The sequence below is a fragment of the Phragmites australis genome, chromosome 22 (assembly GCF_958298935.1).
Source record: "Phragmites australis chromosome 22, lpPhrAust1.1, whole genome shotgun sequence".
NCBI classification, from domain to species: Eukaryota; Viridiplantae; Streptophyta; class Magnoliopsida; order Poales; family Poaceae; genus Phragmites; species Phragmites australis.
The window spans coordinates 7,490,248-7,503,388 of NC_084942.1; the positions used below are offsets into that span (position 1 = coordinate 7,490,248).

The 13,141-nt window shown below is 51.1% G+C and overlaps 1 pseudogene; it reads right to left on the bottom strand.

Annotated features, from left to right (window-relative positions):
- Positions 1 to 10,209: 10,209 nt before the first annotated feature.
- LOC133904498 (uncharacterized) lies at positions 10,210 to 11,406 on the bottom strand (annotated as a pseudogene).
- Between the last annotated feature and the right edge of the window lie 1,735 nt (positions 11,407 to 13,141).

The window sequence follows — 13,141 nt, forward strand, 5'->3', positions numbered from 1 at the left end:
TGCCCCATTCCACCCGAGGGCTTTGCAGATAATTCATGTTTGCAAATATAACACCTAGCATACCTGACACTTACCCCATCTTCATCTTTGTAGAACCTTTCAAAGTCTTGCCAAACTTCGGAAGTACCGGCTCTTGATCTTTTAGACCCGATGCTTGCTAATGTGTGCGCACTTGTAGAGCCTGACGATGGAACTGCTGCTGCATCACCTGCATGTGAACCAACCGGAGGTTCACCGTCGGGTCCATCATCACCTGCAGCACTGGTATCAAAGGGGCCGTAGTCCCCTGTGAGTCCTTGGAGAAAAAAATTATGATCTATGGATGTATCATGATCACCGGCATCCATGATCAATGTCGAATGACACTACAAAAATTGCAAATATTCAGAGTTAGAAATAATCAAGTAATAAAACTAATAATAAAATAAGACTCAACAACGATGCAAAAAAATCACCAAGATTTCTTCAACTTCAAGACAGCAAGTCAGCAGAATGACGGTTTTGGAATTGCTTGGATTTTTTTTGCAACAATTCAAACTAAATTTGCCAAATTATCGCTAATTCTCAAGAACTTTGAGACAAGAATGAGAGGAGGAAACAAGAGAGAAAATGGTGTTGCTGGTGTGGAATGGAAGGGTAGGGTGCTCCTCTATTTATAGGTGAAAACTGGTGATTTTTGCAATTTTTTTCGAATTTTTTGGACTTCAAACGGTCACAAAACGGCTATAAAATTCAAAAATATCAGGTTAACGGGTTAAACGGGCCGTTTCCAGCCCATTTAACCCGTTAACCCGCGTGCCCCCACCGGCTTGTCGTGCCCCCGCGTGCCGGCCGGGCCGTGCCCCGCGCGCTGGGCCGTGCCGTGGGCCGCCACGTGCTGAGCCGGCGCGGTGGGCCGTGCCGTGACGTGCCGGGCTGGCCGTGCTGTGCCCGGGCTGTGCTGTGCCGTGTCGGCCCGGCCGTGCCATGCGGGCCACCCTGTGCCCGGGCCTTGACTTGCCGGCCCTGCCCGGCCGTGCCTTCTAGGTCGCCTCGTGCCCGAGCCGGGCCGTGCCCGTGCAGGCTTGGGTCGGGCCGTGCCGTGCCGGCCCGCCGTGCCGGGCGCTCGGCCCAGGCATGGCCCGTGGCCTCGTGCCGGCCCGCCGTGTCGCGCGCTCGGCTCAGGGATGGCCCATGGCCTCATGCTGTACTAGCCCGGCCCATCTCGACTCGGGCCGGGTTGTGCCTGGGCCGTGCCTACAGTGTCGTGCCTCGGGCCGGCCCAGTAGACACGGCCCATTTGTTCATCTTTAATCCGAACCGACTCCCAGATCATCGTCAGTCACGTCAACAAGGACTTCCAAGTCTGGCATCCAGACATGATAACATGCCTCGAGACCACACTTCCGCGGCATATCAATATGAAGCACACCACGGGTGGACAACAATCTGACAGACACCTTAGTAAAGGCTACAGCCATGGGTAAAGACCCACTAATAGGCACCTTCCTCGAGACCTTGCACCAGCTGACCTCCAGAGCTCTTGACAAGACAGTCGTCGCCATCCTCCCCATCCAAACTGCAGACTGGAGGGCCCCCCTCCTATCCTTCCTGAGAGGAACAGCAGAACCGGACAACCCAATTGCACTCCACCGCATCCAGCATCGTGCCAGGCGCTACCATCTCATAAATGACGCCCTTTACAAGACAGGTGTCTGCGCTCCCCTCCTTCGGTGCATTACTAAACAAGAAGGTGCTGACCTCCTCAGGGAAATACACGAATGCCTTTGCGGCAATCATTTGGCATCTCGTGCTCTAGCTGGTAAGGCACTTCGCCAAGGGTCCATTGGCCTACTACAATCATGTCCGATGCGGAAGAACTCATCCGCACCTGCCAAGGATGGCAATGGATGGTACGCTGAAGCCACCGACCTCCAAGTCCTTTGCAACCAATCGCCCCTGTCTGGCCCCTGGCTCGTTGGGGTTTGGACCTCATCGGTCCATTTCCCCGCGCCAAAGGAAACCTCCAGTACATAGTGGTAGCGTTGGAATAGTTCTCCAAATGGGTCGAGGCCGAACCCCTCACTGCAATCACATCAAAAAATGTCTAGAAATTCTTCCAAAAGAACATAATATGCCACTTCAGTGTCCCATGATAGCTCACGGTGGACAATGGCACACAATTCGACTCCGGGCCTTTAGACAGTTTTGCGATGACCTCGGCATCGAATTATGCTTCACAGCAGTTCGACACCCTCATTCCAATGGAGCCGTCAAATGGGCCAACGACAACATCCTATCTGGCCTAAATCGCCGCCTCGTCGGCTTAGCTTGAGGCCTATGGGTCGACAAACTACCCAAGGTTTTATGGTCCCTCCGCACCACTATCACGCGGGCCACCGGGTTCACACCCTTCCGCCTCTTGTATGGAGATGAAGCCATGACCCCCACCGAGGTCTAGGCCTGCTCACTCAGGGTACAACTTCCGCAAACTGATAGAGAAAGGGAGCTCTCCTTCGACCTTACCGAAGGCATGTGGCTTCATGCCATTCAGAACCTACATCATTACATTAAGAAAACTAAGGCCCAGTACGATCCAAGGGTTGCGCCACGAAACTTCAAACCCGGCGAACTAGTGCTTCGACGCGCCCTAGCCCCAAGAAAGCTACGCAACAAATGGGAAGGCTCATACCTAGTCCTCAAGTCTAACAGACCCGGCTCCTACTGACTGGCCGATACAGAGGGAACCCCCCTTGAACACAGTTGGAACGAGGAGACCCTCCACAAGTACTACGTATAGAGAACCCCAGGCTCAGTCCTCTAAAAAAAAAAACCCCAGCATCATGAAGGCATAAGCCTCCGTGCTGGACGGGCATTCCGTCCGCCATCTTTAAGGTCTCACCAACCTATGTGGCAGATAGGCAAAGACCAATCCAGCATCTTGAAGGCATACGCCTCCATGTTGGACAGGCATTTCATCCGCCATCTTTAAGGTCTCGCTAACCTACATGGCGGATATGCAAAGACCGCTCCGGCATCTTGAAGGCATAAGCCTCCGTTGTGGATAGGCATTCCATCCGCCATCTTTAAGGTCTAGCTAACCTATGTGGCGGATAGGCAAAGACCGCTCTAGCATCTTGAAGATAAAAGTCTCCGTGCTGGATAGGCATTTTGTCCGTCATCATTTGGACCTAGCAAACCTAAAATGCCGGATAGGCAAAGACCGCTCCGGCATCTTGAAGGCAGTGCCTTCATACCAGATAGGCATAACACCCCCTGTCATTTCTAAGGCCAGGCTGGCCTAACATGACAGAGGGATAAACATCCGAACACCAGCACAGCTAAAAGTCTTTATCACCCGACCTTTCCGATGCCCCTCAAAGTCTCGCACCCTGTGGCCGCAGAGCAGCCACAGGATGCGAAGGGGCTGGGACAACGGGCACAGGCGAAACGTCGGTGCGATCAATCATGTAAAAGGGAGAGGAAAAGAAACCAAAACAACAAGCTAACACAATGCAAGTTTTACACACATGACATACAAAAGGTCTTTTTATACAGTTAACCGCTGTACATCGAATCTATGCCCAGCGAACTAGCTAGCCTACTACGCCCCCCTATACCACTACGGGAAGACGAGGGTGCCCAACCGCAACGCCTCCCGAACACACCGCGGGACCTGGAGAGTCGTCCAAGATGACTGTGCATGGGAGGCCGACGCGAGCCCCCTCCGCAAGAAGGGCCGCTGCCCGAAATAGAGACTCGGCCTCGGGAAGATGAAGTATCCATCGGGAAGGGATACGAGTCGAAGGTCAAGAAGTCCAGCTCTTCCTCCTTCTGCCCCGCCGGCAAGGCCTCCGTGGCCTGTGCCTCCTCCACCTTCACTTCACCCAAGATAGACTCGAGGATTTTCGAGGGCACCCTTCAGTCAGAACCCCAGGGAAAGATGAAGCGTCATAAGAAGCATGAGCTGGCAACCTCCCAGGCCATTCGGGCTGCACACCAGTCATCTCTTGCGATAAAACATACATTCAGAGCGGACACCGGGGGATCCTCCGGCTCGACCTTAACCAAGACGTCGGCGACCACCTACGGGTCAATACACTCCTCAGGATCACGGGGCATAATGGAACGACTCCGCCGACGAACGAACGGAGTAGCCCCCGACGCACTAGAGCACTCGATCCCTCCCCAGAGGCACTATCCAAGGTACAGACGAGGTCTCCTCCGGCCTCGGGCCGTCATACCTATACACGCAGAGCAGATTCCGGTTAAAACTCAAAGGCACAAACATCTCAGAAACAACACATGTAAAACACAGGAAGATAGGCGCGGTTTCCATCAAATAAAGGAAAGGTTATATACATGAAGTAGAAGGAGGTGGTCAGCATACTAGAACTCGACCCCCTCCGCGGGAAAGAAAAGAAAACAAAGACAGCCACAGCAGAACTACACCTCTAGGGTATCCACGCTCGGCTACGGCAAGGCAACGACGCCAGACAAAGCTTTGCCAGAGGGCCGCAAAGCGCCCGTAGACTCTGGGTTAAGCACTGGACCCCCACAGGAAGAACTCGGGCGAAGGCCCCCCGAGGCACCCGGAGTCCCCTGACTGGCCATAAAGCGCAACGTCACACTCCGATCATGCTTCGCCCATACGCTGCGACGGAAGCTCTCCAAGGCTGTGCAAATCTCCACCGGAGGTGCCTCTGGCTGGAAGGCCTCGACCATGGAGTCCGGCACCTGCTGCTCCAGAGCTTCGAAGGGACAAAAACCTTCCTGGTGCAGCAGGGTCAGCTGAAGCGCAGCGGCCACACGAGTGCTAGACCTCGCATAAACCTCCACGGCCCTAACCATAACCTTCACGGCGGACCGAAGCTAGAAGAGCGGCATGACCGATGCCTCCGAGTCGGAAGGCAATGGCGGACATCGAGTCCCTAGGCTGCTGAAGGCATCAGAGGTAATCCGAGCCACCTCCGACGCAAGCACCGTTATCTGCTGGCACTCCAAACGTAGTGCCCCCTTCGATGCCCGAACCTCCTCTAGCTCTCACCGCATATTTACCACCGCCGCCCGAGGGGTGTCAATGTTACTTTTGGCGGACACCCGGCTGCGTTGGCCGCATCGGCAACCTCCTTCGCCTCCCGGAGGTCTTCGGCAACCTTCCACATCTCAGCCTTCGCATGCTCATGAAGCACCATCTTCTCATAAAGACGACCCTTAGCGGACTCCGCCTGTTTTTGGGCCTCTTCCAAAGCCTGGCGTCCGCCACCTCCCAATGCCCTCGTCAAAATTACTTGCTACAAAGCACCACCAAAGATGGAAAAAGACAAGATGATCTACTCAGGACCCAACACCGGACCTGGCAATCATAACTAATACTACCGACCTGAAGGGCCGCCGCTGCCAACCGTGCCTCCAGCTCCTCCAGGGGATGCTGGGCCAATGATCGCTCGACCTCTCCACTCCGGAGTAGAGAGGAGTCTGCGATGAAAGCCCTTGACACCTCCGAGCACAGCACGAAGTCGTTCGGGGTCAGGACCTCAAGGCCAGGGCCCCCCTCAACCACTCCGAAGGGACTCTCGGCGGAGGGCATGGTGCCTTGGGCACCAGCCACCGTGGGTGGGCCACCAGCTGACTCAGGGCCCCGCTGGAGCTAAGCCACGTCCCCCAAGATGACCATCGGAGACCCCTCCCGAGGAGTCCCCGATCTCCGCTGGGCCTCCGGGGCCTCGAGGGGTGGAGTCAAGGATGCATCGACCTCGAAGGTCGCTACAAAAAAGAAACAAAATTATGATCCCAGCGCACGACAAAAAAAAGGGGGATATGACTAACGAAGAAAATCACACTTGGTTCCCCCGAACCTCTTACAGAAGGACCCATAGCATTCTCAGCATCTGAGTCAACAATACCGAAGTCAAAGTCCACGGAGTCCACACCTCCCCATTGGCTCTGGCCGTGACCTGCAATATCCGGGGAGGCTTGGTCCTTCCCCCTGTCATCACCGCCACCCTGGCCCTCGCCTCTGGACTGATTGCTCACACTCCCAACCCACCTCAGGCGCTTCTTGCGAACTAGGGGCACCTCCAACGACTCGGCCGTCAAACCAGTATGCGAGCCTCCAGATGCTGAAGGCCGTCGAGCCTAGAGCATCCTCGTACGAATGGGGGGAGGGGCCTGCATGCACTCATTTTCCAGCAGCCCTAGGCTCTGGAGGATCCCGCCATGCCAGAGCCCCCACGCCAAGGTAAAAATAGACACGATTGTACAGCTCCCAACTCCGTGACAGGGCCACCCGCCGCTCCCACTTCGCGATAGTAGGGGGGCCCAGGATCGCCTCCGCGATCTCTGCCGTGTGTTCCAGCGGGAGGCAGCTCTCTGAAAGAAAAAAGACGGCTCACATCGGTAGATCTAGAGCCCAACTACAAAGGGAACTCACCAGCACTTACAGGCAGACCGGAATACACCTCCAGCCACTCTTCCACACCTTGCTTGAAAACGCAGTTCCAGCCCGTTTGAAGGGGCCAGACGCGCAACATGGTGAACTCCTCCACGAGTTCACGCATGCTCATCTTCTCGGCCACCCTTTGGAGAAGGGCCAGCCGTGAGGCGAACTGGTCGTCTGTAATCCCCGTCTCCAGCTCCGGAACATACGCGATTTCCCAGTTCATGGAGTGAAGGGGCAATGCAGGGCCGACACTGTAGTAAAACCAGCACTGCAACCAGCCAGTATACCACCAGCCGTTAATGGCCTTCGCCGAGAAGGCATCGCGATACTGCGGCCGTATCTGGAAGTTGATATTCCTGAAACTAAGGGGCCTCTTCGTCCTATTGACCTTGATCAACTTCGGCTGGTAGCTGGTAAAGTGGAGGGCCGCGAAGAAATCCGCCCTCCCTTCACACCCCTTCGCCCGCATGGCCCACTCAAAGGTGGCCAGGCGGGCAATGGCATTGGCGTGGAGCTGCGGAAGCTCCATGTAGGAGTGGCGGAGCACCTCTTCAAGCAATGGCACCGAGGGAAAACCCAGGCCCGCCTCGAAGAAGGCTTCAAACACCACGACCTCATGGGCCAGAGACTTCGGGACCTCCTCGCCCAGCAAAGGCCGAGCGACAGCTCAGGAGGGAATCTTCCCCTCCCTGACCATCCAGTCGAGCTCCTCGTCACCGATGACCGACGCTCCCAGCACAGTGGTTTGCCAGGAGTGGCTTTTGCTGGCACGCCAGAGCTCCACTCCTAGCGGCGTCCCCATCAGCAACGGGGAAGCCAATGACACCTAAGGGTCCCCCACCGCAGCTACTCCGGTCAGCTCCCCCGTCGCCTGAGTTTCAGCTTCACGCGAGGTACTCAAGTCAGCCATATGAACCGCAAGAGGGTGGCGAAAGGCGCTGGATTATGAGAGAGAGAGAAGAGTAGGGATCAAAGAATAACTCGCACAAGGCAAAAGGCACCAAAGTCAAAGGCAGATGAGAACGAGGAGTTGGCGAAAGGGTTGCTCTAGGCAATCCCTCTCCTGCTACAAATAGGTAGCAACTTGCCCCCTCTAGGCGGCGGGCACACGCACCGTCCTTTCGCCTACCAGGTCAGAATCATGGGGGAGCGAAACCGACTCCCTTGCCCCCCCCAACGACAAGACGACACGCGTCCCACACCTCGCCAGATAGGGTAGAACTACACCTCTCCCCAGGGCGCATTCAATGCCCCCTATCGCCAACGTCATCCAACATGCCGTTCCGTCACCCGGGTCAAACCATCCCGGACAAGCCAAGCGATTCTTGAACCACGAGCCATCAACCACAAGCCAGGGATTGCCGGGGCCCTACTCCGAAGGAACCGCGGGCCCAACCTTTCTGCTGGCCACCCTCGCGAGGGGCTACTGTTGGGGGTCGTTATTAAGGACCCTCGACGGCCCCTTGGCTTAATCAGCTCAGCCTCCCAAAGGCTCGGCCTCTCAAAGCCTCCGCCTTTCGAAGCCCCGGGCTTTCAGAGCTCAGCCTCCCGAAGGCTCGATCTCCGAGGCTTCAGTCTCCCGAAGCCTCCCCCTTCCGAAGCCCCGGCCTTCCGAAGCTCAGCGTCCCAAAGGCTCGACCTCCCAAAGCCTCGGTCTCCCACGGCCCGGGCTGGCTTCCCGGAGGTTACTGGGTGAGTCATCAGGCCTCAGAAAAAATTTGCCAAAAGGGAAGAACCAGTCATACTTTGCCTGCGAGGAGATGACCGGCATTAAATGCCTAGGCTAGTGGATGCTGCTCTAACACCCCGGCATGATGGTACCTATCCTGACACCCCTGACAGTGCGGCGCCAGGCCACAATTGGCGATCGGATCGCCCCCTTCAGGGGCAGGCACCACGATAATTACCACGGTGGATATTTATCTCCCGACAGGATAGAAGGTAGTTATTCGGGATAAGGCTCAGTAATTTAACTGGATCTCGGATATTTGTACATTATGATAACTTGTACGCCAAGCTACGCATGACCCTATAAATAGGAGGGTGGTCTTCTAGAAAGAGGGAGAAAAAACCCAAGGTCACAGCGAACGTTGTGATACTCCTCCCAGAGTAATACATTTTCCTATCATCAATATATTTGTGATGTTCCTTTCTCTCAAACTTTGTCTCCAAGCTTGAGTCTCCTCCTTAGAAGAAACTCTCACCGTACTTGCTTGGGTAAGATGAACTCTTGTTCCAACAACAACCTTAAGACCTCAGTACACCTCTTCATCGAATAAATTCATTTGGAAAGTGTGGGCGCCCCCAAAGTGCAAATTCTTCTCTTGGTTGCTTGTACAAGACTGAGTCTGAATAGCTCAAAGGCTACAACTACGCCAGTGCCAAAATCAATATTTCTGCCCAATGTGCCAACGCAACCTCAAGACCCCCAAAAGCCTTTGGGGCCGATTAGCAACATGTCTACATCTCCTGTCTCTTCACCCAAACTTGTGGTCCGACAAGAGCTCCATTGAGTCATGGTGGAAAGAGAGCATCTGTCAACCAGCTTCCATAAAGAAGGGCGTCAAGATTTTGATCATCCTAGTACTGTAGGAATGGTGGAAAGAACGGAATCAACGAATCTTTCAAGGATGAGAGATAGATGAACATACCTTACTACAAAAAGTGCACGAAGAGGCAATGGTGTGGGGCATGGCGGGTGCCCGCGATCTAATAGCACTAAGAGAGAGTAGAGAGTCTATAACCTAGTACCTTTCTTCCTTTGGCTTTGTGCCCCGCCTTTGGGTATGTAACTTAAACCTTTCCAGCACCACTGGTGCCCTTCTTCTCCTACTAATTTAATCCTCCATAAGGTTTTTGTGGCTTTTTAAAAAAGAAGAAGGTCATAGGGGAGTCCACATGACACAAATAAATCAGCACATGAATCAAACTTCCATAAGACCTTGATCCTCAAGGTAGGGTCAAAATACGTGTCAATAAGTGCGTCCAAGTTTATAAAGAAAATAAGTTAAACACTTAACACTTGCATTATAGACTTACACTATAGACTAATTCCAATCTTACATAATGTATATGTATTATTTCTAAATTTATAGAATTGTGTTCCTACATCTGATCCTACCGTTTTTCCCACGCTGAAACTGTTGGCACCCAAAACAGGAATAGTACAAGATACTTTCCCTTGATAAACTGTAAGCATCAGTCCATTCAGCCACGCCGAAACATAGGAATCTATTGCGATTTACACAATTTTTCCGTTAGATCCTTTATCTTTTTTATTTTTCTTCAACGTTTTGGTCATAATAATATTATGGCTGTGATCGGAGGATGAAAGGAAGGGAAAAAAGATCTTCTCATCGACAGTGTGGAGATGGCGTCGGCACCGGAGCTTCAGAGGCCACCAGTTCTGAAATCAACTGAGCGGCCAAAAGATTTTGTTGTGTGCACTTCTACTCTGGCAGCGACAGACTTCAAACTTTTGTTGCCATCTGAATCAACTACACTGAATACGAACAAGTTTTTACCAGCAACGCACCTCGCGACAAATACTCTGAAGAATACAAGTGCCAATTGTACAGCACTTGCTCCTGCAGATGCAACCATACATCTTTGCAAACTTTGAAAGGAAAGCTCAGGTTACGAAGTATCCAAACGGAAGCTCGAATTATGTTGGAAATGAGACTAGTCTGAGGTCGAGATTTCGTCCAGCATTGCAAAAGATGGAACGGAAGAGAAAATAAGTTGATCACTGCCAAAAAAAATATCTGAAACCAGTATCAGACAACCGGACCAAAATCTCTGGTTTCAAAATGTATCAGATGGTGTACAAAATCTTGCGTTCGCCTCTCAGAGCAATGCCAAAACACAAATACTTAAAAGTTAAAACCACAACGTAGGGCGGCATGGTACAGCAGGCTGCTGATCGCTACACAGTACGGACCTATGGAAGTAGACGAACCTATGCAGAGAGCTAATGGTAGACGCATGCATATAGTAGGCTGATTGCACAGGCCAACTATCTTGTAGATAACCATAGACTAAATTGGTAGTCTGAAAAATTCGAGCCGATGCCTTCTTGGCCATCAGACTCATCCAATCCAATCAACTCTTCGATCGGACTCTTCTTATCCGCTAGGTTTCGGATGTCAACTGCTTCAATCTTTCGAACAGGCTTATCTGCACGCAATTGTGGAGCCCTGACCTTTCCTGGAGCGTCGATTTTCAAGTGAGGTGGCCTTCTTTTCTCACGGTTGCTCACTGACTGGTGCTTGGAGGATGCAGATGCTTTTGTTGTCCTGCTCAACCTGGAACTCTGGAAGGAAGTGTGGCCCCCTTCTTAACCTTTTCTTGGGATGCTTTGGTTCCTTATGCTCCCAAATTGATACAACTTCTATGTGGTTGAATGTTCTTCTTAGCTGAAGATAGTTTATTCCTCTGGAGCTTCTGCAAGACTGGATTTAACTGGCGAACTTCAGCATACACGGTACCCACTGTGTTTCTACGCGGTGACACACTCAAAGATTTGTCAAATTCAGGACTGTTGTAGGAAGTGCGCTCAAATGGCCAATATATTGGCTCATCAGAGTCAGTGGCTTCTTTCCTCTGTGAAGTTCCTGGACTAGAAGTGGAAGGACGGAATTGAAGTCTTCTCACTGCACTGAAAGAAGGACTGGGGAAGTAATAACTGAAGATATCAAGAAATTATTCCTTGTCTGGAAGCAAGGCGGAATCCTCGGCATCAAGATCTAAAGAAGAGACCCAAATATCTGTTCTGTCAAGATCCTCGGACCGAGTATCTGAATGTACTGTGAATGAAGTACAAGGGCTGCTGATTATAGATGACTGCTCGCTGACAGCGAGCTATCATATGAAGAATCACTGCACTCCGAGTCTGAAAGAACAAACGGGAAACCATTCTTTAGAAGCCTCCATTTAATCGCTTTCTCCTCGGACAGGACAAATCCGCGCGCACGCGCCAGGAGCATTCCAGGCAACTCTTTCCACACGCAAAACGACAAAGCGCCGAGCTGCTGCTCGGGACGGACGGGTGCGTGGGGAGCAGGCCGCCGGCGCACGAGGCCCACGTGCGCACACGGAGAGCTCGAGCTGGGCCTACGGGTGTTTGTTGGGCAACACTCCTTTGGAAAGCCTCCGAGAAAAAGTTCAAACTTAAAACTTATTCACAAAACCAAAAAAAAACTTGTCCACAAATTGGTACACAAAATTGTTCACAAAATCTGTAACAAAAAATTTGTCTATAAAACTTGTAACAAAAATTTATCCATAAAACTTGTGACAAACACTTATCTACAAAACTTGTACTGCAAATTTAGAACATGTGGACCTCACTGGTGGGCCGTCACGCGCGCTCCTTTAGGCTCATTTGGGCCAGCTCACACGCGCACGAGCAAGCGCGCTAGCGCGACAAGCGGGCATGTGCTTGGCTAAAAAAACACACACGCGCGTGGACTTAGCCGACAAGCCCAAGGCCGACCGAGACGTGAGGCAGGCCGCTTGGACGAGCGTCGTCCGTGACTTGATAGCCATTAGGCGTGCTTGGAACAATTTTTGCGCTTCTCCTTGATAGTATCCTAACCTAGAGAAGTTGCACCCTCCTTCCTATTCATGAATGCATCGTTGGAGCTAGAAAAAGATAGAGCTTTATTAACTCTAATAGTTACATCAAGGCGATATAACCATAAGAGTTTATCTCTGATCTCTGCATATCAAAGGTGCATACATCCCTAACCAAAACAGCAACACAATGGTAAAACAAAAAAAAAGTACAGATGTACAAGATGGAAACATATCCCCTCGGCTGTGTTTATTCAGTTTTGGATGTAGAATCTCGACTATCATCCAAACTGGGTAAAGAGCTCCCTGGCCGTCCTCTCTAGACGCATACATGTCGAAGTAAATAGCTTGCAATGCTCCTGTCAGTGTAGCACATACTATGTATGGAGTCAATGTGTATAAGTAAAAACGACTTGCAAGAGATATACAAATTTTCTCTTGTTAAAGATAATATCATTTCTGTATAGCCATAGGGACTAATAAAATATGGCTGTTGCCGTTAGTATATAGGCTTTCAATTTTTTACCAATCCCCAAACATATTTTGTGCACTTTGCAATTGGTAAAGATTCGATATCACCTGGACTATGAATCATGTAGAATGGGCAAATTGAAATCAAAGAAGATGTTCTTAATTGCCTCAGTTTATGGCAAAAGTGACACTTTTCATCTCCAATCCATTGTCTTTTACTTAGGTTATCTTTTGTTAATAATACACCCTTCTATAAATACCAAACGAAGATTTTAACTTTTAGTGATATTTTTAATTTCCACATTTGACCATTATAGATTGGCTCATCCCCTTGCACCAGAGCCATATATAGAGAGCTGACCATAAACCTACCATTTTAGTTTAATGTATATTTAAACTCATCTCAGTCCTCAGACAAAGTGATGTAGTTGAGAAGTACCGTCAATTCATTCCATGTGACCAAATGCTGGTCGATTAGGTCCCATGTGAAGGATATAATGGTTTAGAATGATTCCATTGATTATCAACTGAGGCTTGCTTGTTTCTTGCAATATTATATAAAGAAGTATATTGGGCTCTCAGTGGGGAGTTGCTTAACCAAATGTCCTCCCAAAAAAATCTGATTTCAGAGACATCCTTTATGTTGTATATGCCATAATGGAAAAGAGTATTTCT